The sequence below is a fragment of the Arachis ipaensis genome, chromosome B07 (genome assembly GCF_000816755.2).
Source record: "Arachis ipaensis cultivar K30076 chromosome B07, Araip1.1, whole genome shotgun sequence".
In the NCBI taxonomy this organism is placed as follows: domain Eukaryota; kingdom Viridiplantae; phylum Streptophyta; class Magnoliopsida; order Fabales; family Fabaceae; genus Arachis; species Arachis ipaensis.
This window is the reverse complement of record NC_029791.2, coordinates 28071540-28081096: the sequence shown is the minus strand read 5'-3', so window position 1 is coordinate 28081096 and position 9557 is coordinate 28071540.

Here is a 9557-nt window from a genome sequence, read left to right as displayed (position 1 = left end):
TCCGCACACGCACCTGTGCGCACGCACACGTTGAGAAGGTCAGTCTGTTGGGGGCGCTGGCACAGGTTGTGCGAGTGAACAGACTTGGTAAGTTTTGCCACCTGTGCATACACACATCCCTGTGCATACGCACACATTTTAAAACTCTTCGGAGCATGCATGCGCACACTCCTGTGCGGCCGCACACGCCCTATTTCTCAAATTTTTTTTTGTTTTCAACTATTCTACTTTCCCAACAAGGTTGTAAGCTTCTTTAACACTAATCTTAGACTCTTGGGCCTAGTTTTGGATAGTTAAAATATGGGAAAGAATTTAATGGACCTAGGTGATATTATTGGGAAAATTTAGAAAACGGAGGCTAGGTTTCTGGCGTGCTGAGGATGGTTTGTCATTATGTGAAGGATGATTGATATATGAGATGAGGAATGATGAACTGTTGATGTTTGGAAACTGAGATATGAATGGACAGTGGTTGAGATGAGTCGAGGACTCTGAATGAGATGATGGATCCATGTATACTGAAAATGTTTTCTGAAAACCATCGAAATATTGTTTTATTGAGATTATGAGACGCTATGCGCCCGGCAGGGATGGCGGTTGGATCCCGCCTGTCGAGGTAGCAGCGGCGGCATAAGGGCGGTGGTTCGTCCCGCTTGCGTTGAGATGTGAGGTCTGTGGCAAGAGTATCCCGCTCGCATCCCTTCGGATCTATAGAGTGTGCAGGCGCCGGTACCTGGACAGTGATCCGAGCACTATATCTCGGGGGTTTTCATATGAGAATTCTGAAGGGCGACGCCTCCATGGAGATGTGTCGGGTTGGCAGTTGAACCGACAATGTGATATCACAGCCAGTAGGACAGGCATTCATCATGTGCATTTTCTATCTGTTTGTTTGCTTTGCCGACTTGTAATTGTATGCCTAATTGAATAACATGCCTATTTGCTTACTTGATCTACTTGCCTTATATGCTTTTACTTGTGAATTACTTGCATTACTATTAATTGTGCTTTCTACTGGGATTGAGGAGGTTCGGAAGGCGGTGGCGATGGGATCGCATGGCGGATCGGTTGGAGAAGGCTGTGGGACAGCGGTGTTTGGTTAGAGTAGAAATCCCTAAGATAGATTACCCGGTTCTTTTAAGTTAAGATTGATATAATTATGCTTATTTGCTTTAGTGTGCTTTAAGACATAATCTTGTGATGGATATGAAGTCTAGGATTGCCTTTGGCGTCCCGGGGTCTTATATCCTATATCACTGGGCACTGTTACCATACTGAGAACCTCCGGTTCTCATACCATATTTCTGTTGTGTTTTTCAGATGCAGGTCGCAACCCACCTCAGTGAGTTATTTTGGATGGTGACAGAAGCGGAGGATCTTGGATTCTTTTGGAGTATTTTTGGTTTAATTTGTTTATACATCTCTTCTTTTGTATTTTGTTTTGCCTAGAGGCTTACATTTGAGAGAACAAAACTTGTATAAGCTGTTTTCACTGTATGGTTCTGTATACCTGTATATGGCTAGCCGGCTTAAACTCCGCGAGCCGTGGCTAGTTTCCTATGATATTATATCCTTATCTTTTGTTATAACTTATCTGTTTCTTGTGCTTTAAGCTAGTAGCTTCGATAGTACGTTTTGCGCTTTTCAAATCCAAAATTTGAGCTATATCCTTCATCAGGCTTCTAGATTATACTATTCTTTCTATATATATAGTATGTATGAGCTTAGAACTGTCGTAATCTCTGATTAACCTTTTAGAATCATGATTGATTAATGTGTTGGTGGAGGTTTGATTAAAATGTTATAAATTGATGTTTGATGGTTGAGAATATTGAAATGTGAAGGAAAGTTTGGTATGAATGGTGGAAAGTGATATAAAGGGTGAGTTATGATGTAAATTGGAGTTTGGAATGGTTTGATTTGGTTTTGGTTATGTATTGCAAGGAATTGAGAAATTTGTGGATTTTGGTAAAAACTGGTTTTTGGTGAACTTTGATGGGTCATAACTTGTGCCTCAGTTTTTAGAATTGGTTGAAACTTGTTTAGAAATAAAGTTCATTGAAAAGTCTTCAAATTTATATAAATTTTGTAAAATTTGGATTTTTGTAGAGGAAGTTATGATCATTCAAAATTTGGTGTCAAAATCTGAAAATTCTACAATGTTGCAGAATTTTGTGATTTCTGGTTTGTGTGCGCACGCACACCTCTGTGATTTTTCGAACCTGTGCACACGCACAGACTTGTGCATACACACACACACAGGGGAAGGGCTTCTATTGAGAGCGCTAGCACAACCTGTGCGCGCACCTCACCAATGAAGTATTACAACCTCCGCGCACGCACACGTTGGAGGGTGCATTCTGTTAGGGGCACTAGCATGCCTTGTGCGAGCGAACAGAATTATAAAATTTGGAACTTGTGCATACGCACACCCCTATGCGTACGCACACGTTTTTGAAAATCTCTTGGGCGTGTACACGCACACCCCTGTGCGTACGCAGATGCCCTGTTCTATAACTTAAGCTTTGTTTTTAAACTATTTCACCTTCCCAATAAGTTTGTATACTTCTGTGACACCTTTTAAAGACTTTTGGCCTTATTTTGTGTAGAAAAACATGGGAAAAGTCTTAAGTGGAATTAATTGGTATTTATTTCGAAAAGTTAGAGAACGGAGGCTTAGATTTTTGGTGTACTGAGGATGGGTCTGGTAAAATGAGAAGGGAGAAAGATACCTGAATTGCGAAATTGACGAACTGATGAGTTCAGAATGGAAATGTTGAATTGACAGTGGTTGAAATGAGTCGAAGACTCAAGATGAAATGACGGATCCATGATGTACTGAAAATTTTTTCTGAAAATCACTGAATTTCTGTTTCATATTGAGATTGTTGAAATGCTATGCGCTTGGCAGGAACGGTGGTTAATCCCGCCTGTCGAGGTAGCAGCGGCAGCATAAAGACGGTGGTTAATCCCCCTTATGTTGAGATGTGAGGTTTGTGGCAAGAGTATCCCACTCGTATCCCTTCGGATCAATAGAGTGTGCAGGCATAAAATTCTCGACAGTGTTCCGAATACCATATCTCGGGGGTTCCCAATGATGATTTCGAAGGGCGACGTCTCCATGGAGATGTGTCGGGATGGCAGTTGAACCGACAATGTGATATCACAGCCAGGAGGACAGGCATTCATCATGTGCATTTTCTATCTGTTTGTTTGCTTTGCCGACTTGTAATTGTATGCCTAATTGAATAACATGCCTATTTGCTTACTTGATCTACTTGCCTTATATGCTTTTACTTGTGAATTACTTGCATTACTATTAATTGTGCTTTCTACTGGGATTGAGGAGGTTCGGAAGGCGGTGGCGATGGGATCGCATGGCGGATCGGTTGGAGAAGGCTGTGGGACAGCGGTGTTTGGTTAGAGTAGAAATCCCTAAGATAGATTACCCGGTTCTTTTAAGTTAAGATTGATATAATTATGCTTATTTGCTTTAGTGTGCTTTAAGACATAATCTTGTGATGGATATGAAGTCTAGGATTGCCTTTGGCGTCCCGGGGTCTTATATCCTATATCACTGGGCACTGTTACCATACTGAGAACCTCCGGTTCTCATACCATATTTCTGTTGTGTTTTTCAGATGCAGGTCGCAACCCACCTCAGTGAGTTATTTTGGATGGTGACAGAAGCGGAGGATCTTGGATTCTTTTGGAGTATTTTTGGTTTAATTTGTTTATACATCTCTTCTTTTGTATTTTGTTTTGCCTAGAGGCTTACATTTGAGAGAACAAAACTTGTATAAGCTGTTTTCACTGTATGGTTCTGTATACCTGTATATGGCTAGCCGGCTTAAACTCCGCGAGCCGTGGCTAGTTTCCTATGATATTATATACTTATCTTTTGTTATAACTTATCTGTTTCTTGTGCTTTAAGCTAGTAGCTTCGATAGTACGTTTTGCGCTTTTCAAATCCAAAATTTGAGCTATATCCTTCATCAGGCTTCTAGATTATACTATTCTTTCTATATATGTATTATATATGAGCTTAGAACTGTCGTAATCTCTGATTAACCTTTACTTTACGATGCAAGGTAAAGCTTAGGCTAATTAGGGTGTTACATTTTTCATTGGGGACCGCCTTTAAGGTCTGAATTATGAAATAATGTTTGGTGGGACATTAGTGGCTAGAGGAATATTTTTCATCACAAGTAAAGTAAATATCCTTGTCTCGATGAAATTGAATTTTCGCATGTGTTAGTTTGAGGAGGCTACTGGGTTTTGAGAGTGTGGGTAATAATGGTGGGTTTAGTTATTGTGTGGTAATTGGTGAATGGACTGGGGATATTTTAGGCTAGGTGGCTGACTGATGTCGTAGTGTAAAGGGTTGAAATTGATAAGAAGTAGATAGTCATCTCTATGTATGAGGCACAAATTTATTCTCAATCATTTTAGCCAGTGAAACCGCTTGCATCAACGATACAGGACACCTTGATTTCACCTCGTGCTTAAAATCAGGACTCAAACTACGAATAAAACAATCCAGCAATATAGTATTATCTAAACCATATGCTCTAGCAACCAAGTCATTAGATGCATCAAAATAATTTTTAACAAATAAAAACTGTTTCAACTTGAATAATTCCTCTCTAGGATTATCAAATTGACACAGTTCAAATTAGATTTGAAGAGCTATAGATAGAGTAATCCAGTTTTTTCCAATTTTGGAACTAAGCTAGTGCCCTTCCTTTGAGATTCACAGCAACTAGGTCCAGCTATTAAGGATATCATAAATTCGAAAAGAAAAAAAATGTTCGTCCTGAAAGATCCATTAGATGACATCATTCCCATTGGAAAAGCGAGAAAATCCATTTTCATTTGCCGCAGAGGCGCGAAGATAGAGTATGGTGGGGTGTCGTGCGACGAGGATGTTGTGAGTCCCCTAGCCTCTGCGTGAGCTGAAAATGAATTGATGGCAAGGATTGGGTGATTATTGCGAGTTGCTCGTGATGACCGTCTGCTTACTCCGCCAATTTGTTGATCGTTGCTTACATTGTTTGCAACCTGGTATTCTCATCCATGAATCAATGAAAATACTAATTTGATATGAAATCAAAGAAAAAATGAAGTATTATTGAGGTATATGAAAAATGGGTACAATGTGTTATCAGTAAGTAAAAGTGTGGTAAAGAAAATGTATGCTATGCTTTTGTATCACAAGTATGAATGAAATTTGGGAAAAATGATCATAGGTGAGGACAATCATCTCCCAAGTGCATATTAAAAAGGAACATGCTATGAGTAAGAGAGAAGAAAATAAAATAGAGAAAAAAAATTCAAAGAATCTAGAGAGAAAGAAGACTACTCACAATACTCAATACCTCCTTTCAAGTTTCCTTTGAGCTTCAGCTATGTGATACTTTTCTCATCATGCTTTCTGTAACACTCTGTTACCCTAAACCTTACCTCTAGCCGTAAAGAGAAGGATAACAAGGTGTCACGACAGTTCTAAAGCTCATACATTAAGAAATATAGGAAGAAATAATAATACTAGGAGCCCGATGAAGGAATAAAGTTCAAAATCGCATAAAGCGGATTTACAAAACGTGAAGCGTTCACACACGACAACTAGAAGCGTAAGGCACAAGATACAACATGAGACTTAGTATAATAATAGTCAAGATAGATGTATATAAGTATGATAAACAAAAGAACTCTAGTCGTGGCCCGTGGAGTTTAGGCCGACTAGTTACACGCAGAAAATACAGAGTTTTTGAGTTAAAACAGCTTATGCAACTTATCTCTCAAAGTAAGCCTCTAAGGCAACAGAGTATAATAACAAAAGTGAGAGAACTACAACATAAAAACCAAAAAATAATGATAGCAAAAGAATCTCCGCTCTGTCACGATCCACAAACTCACCGAGGTGGGTTGCGACCTGCATTTGAAAAGCAATAACAACACATGGTATGAGAACCGAAGGTTCTCAGCATGGTAACAGTGCCCAATATATAAGATATAAGGTTAACAACATATATTCAAGCTTAACAAAGATAAATAACTTAAACAAAGTACCATAAACAGGGTTATCTAAACTTAGTAGGATTCTAACTAATACTAATCGCACTGCTATATGCCACAGCCTTTACCAACCTGACCTCCGTGCGATCCCATCGCCATTGCCTACCTAACCTCCTCAGCACCAGACAAAAACAGATAATGCAAGCAAGTAAAACACAAGTAATATACATGTACAACAAGTAAAACAACTAGCAAGTAAGCATATTATACATTTAGGCAAAAGATGCAATTAGGCAAAGCAAAACAAAACACATAGAAGATGCACAAGATGAATGCATGCCCTATTGGCTCGTGATATCACTTGTCGATCCATAATTGCCAACCCGACACATCCTTTCGGATGTCGCCTGGCACACTTTTGTTCTGAGGATATAGTGCCTGGCACACTCTTGCGGCAGAGAAGAAAAACATTAACAACATCTATTTCATCATAAATCATTCAAGGGATATAGTGCCCGGCACACCGTCATTACTCAACAAGATTATCATTCCTTTCCGAGTTCTCAACTCATCATACCCATCATCAGCTCCCAATTTCTCAAATTATTATCAACTATCGTCACCACTTAAGTTCTCTGAGTCATCACTAATATAATACTATGCCCACTCACCCACAACTTCAAAAACCTAAATCTCCATCTTCTAAACGTATATAGAAATTCATCTATTTAAGTCTCTAACTCGTCTTTAATAGTATTAGGACCTAAGCACTAGATAGTACTCTTAAATGGCATTTAAAGAATGTTTGAAAAGCTAGAGAACCTTTGAAAACGAAGAAAAACAATTTTTCAGCAAATAGGGGTCTTGCGTACACAAGCCCCTGTCTCGCGTATGCATACAGTTAAAAATGGGTGGTCGCATACGCAACACCCTGCTCGTGTACGCAACCCCCTGCTCGCGTACGCGAGCCTCCCAACCCGAATGGGTTGCTCGCGTTGGGTGTTAAAGTTCGCGTACTCAAAGGCTAAAACTCTGATAACTCACGTAAGCAAGCAGTGCCTGCGTACGTGAGATGATCAACCCGAATGGAATGGCCGCGTCGCGTGCATTGTGTCGCGTACGCATGTTGTATCAGAATCAGAAAAATTCTAAAGCTGCAGAAAATCAATTTTAAACACCAAATTTTAAACACTCATAACTTCCTCTACAAAACTCCATTTTTCTCAAACTTTATATTATTTTAAAGCTCTTTCAATGATCTTCAATTTAAAACCAACTTCAATCAATTTTTAAAATTGAGAATCAAGTTATAATTCGCCAAAGTTTACCAAAAAATGACATTTCTCTAGTTTTTCAAAACTTCAAAACCAAACCAAATCAAACACACCCAAAACCAACACAAAACCTCATACCAACATTTATCGACCATCTCTCATTCATTCACTATTAAAACCATTTATCCCTCTCCATCCTTAATTCAACCTATCTCATGCATTTTAATTTCATAATTCTCATCATAAAGTCCTATTCATCACCTCAATTCACATACACATAACAACAACTAATATTTTACAACCACCATTCCAACATAACCAAATCACATATACCTTAATTCAACACTTTACAAATAACATTTATCCACTCATCATCCCATTTATTTCAAATTCATCATCATTCAGTCCACAACAACATCATCAATCATCATTAATCATCTACATCATCATTTAACATCATAATTCATTAACAATTCAAAATCTATCCTAAGGTACACTAGCCTAAAGTTCACGAAACATTACATATATATAAAAATAACCGAAACCATACCTTAGACGATTATCCTCCGTGTGCAAAATCACTTCACCACAAACTTTCAAGCCTCCACTCAACACCACACAACAACAAGAACACTCTATACCATGAAAAATAACAAGAATCAAAGCTAGAGTTTATGACATTCAACTAAACACAAGAGTTTAGTGATATCTTACCTTGTCCAACGAGTTTTGGGATAAAACCCACGACTCACCCAAGCTAGATTACACCTAAACAACAAGAACACAAAGAAACTCAACAACCCAACAAGCCATTTTCGAAAATGACATAGGGCAAAGAAACTAGAAAATAAAGAGTGAGTTTCTTACCACTTTGATGGGTTAGAAAGGAAGAGCTCGGCAAGAGCTTCACGTGGCCGCAAATGGCTTGTCAATCGAAGCATCGTAGCACAAGTTATGGCTCAAAGAAGGAGATGATGAATAGTGTCAATGGTGGACACTCTTCTCTCTCAATCTCACGACCCTCTCTCCCTCTTGTGCTGAAAATAAGCTTTCTTGGCTTATTTTTTACTTTATATAAGTTGTGCTTGGACCGAACTTAGGTCCGGTCCAACTGCATAGCGTTTTTAGTTCGTTTGGCCCAACTTTGGGCCAAAACCTTTAGAATAAGCGTCCGGTTTGCTATTTCAAAAACTCTCTAAGTTTTTCTACTATTTTATTCTCTTACTAGACAGACTTAAGCCGGTACTGTCGGCTAATCTATCGGTACGCATTTTTACGCGAAAATTTTCAAAAGAGAATATTTTTTCACTCAGAAAAATCCACTGAATCCGAATCTTACATTTATATTTTAAAATTTTTTTTTTATATTTTCGAACCAGTGAGTTTCTTACCATTTTGTTTAGATAGAAACGAAGAGCTCGATGAGAGCTTCGCGTGGCCGCAAACCGCTCGTCAATCGGAGCTCCGTAACTCAAGATATAGCCAAAAGAATGAGGAGATGAATAGTGCTCTTCTTCTTCCTCTCTTCTCTCAAAACCAGTGCCCCTCTCTCCCACTATGTGCTGAAAATGAGCTTTCTTGGCTCATTAAGGCTTTATGTATGTTAGACTTGGGCTCAATTTGGGCCCGGTCCAACCGCGTAGTATTTTTAGTTCATTTGGTCCAGCTTTGGGTCAAAACCTTTAGAATAAGCGGTTGGTTTGCTATTTCAAAAACTCTTCTAAGGTTTTCTAATGTTTATTCTCTCTCACGCAGTACTAGACAGACTTAAGCCGGTATTGTCGGCTAATCTACCGGTACGTATTTTTACGCAAAAATTTTCAAAAGATAATATTTTTCCACTAAGAAAAATCTACTAAATCCGAATCTCACATTTATATTTAAAAAAAAAAACACTTTTATATTTCGAACCTATTTTGAGCAATTAAATTATTCTATTCTATTTAAATAGTTTTTTGTGAAAACTCATGTTCTTACACTTTCCTTCGATGGGAGTTAGTTACATCCACTTAGCTCCTGGTATCCCTTTTTTGTTGCACAACTCTACTAATTATTCTCTCTCCTCTACTTATATCATAATATCATTTTTAAATTGATAATGTTACTTTCTTTTAATTACAATATTTTATTTTCTTTAAAATTATCTCTAATTTTTATTTTTTATTTAAATATATGCAAAATAATAATAATAATAATAATAATAATAATAATAATAATAATTAATGATTTAGAATCCATTCTCTCTCGCGGTAAACTCTCACGCAA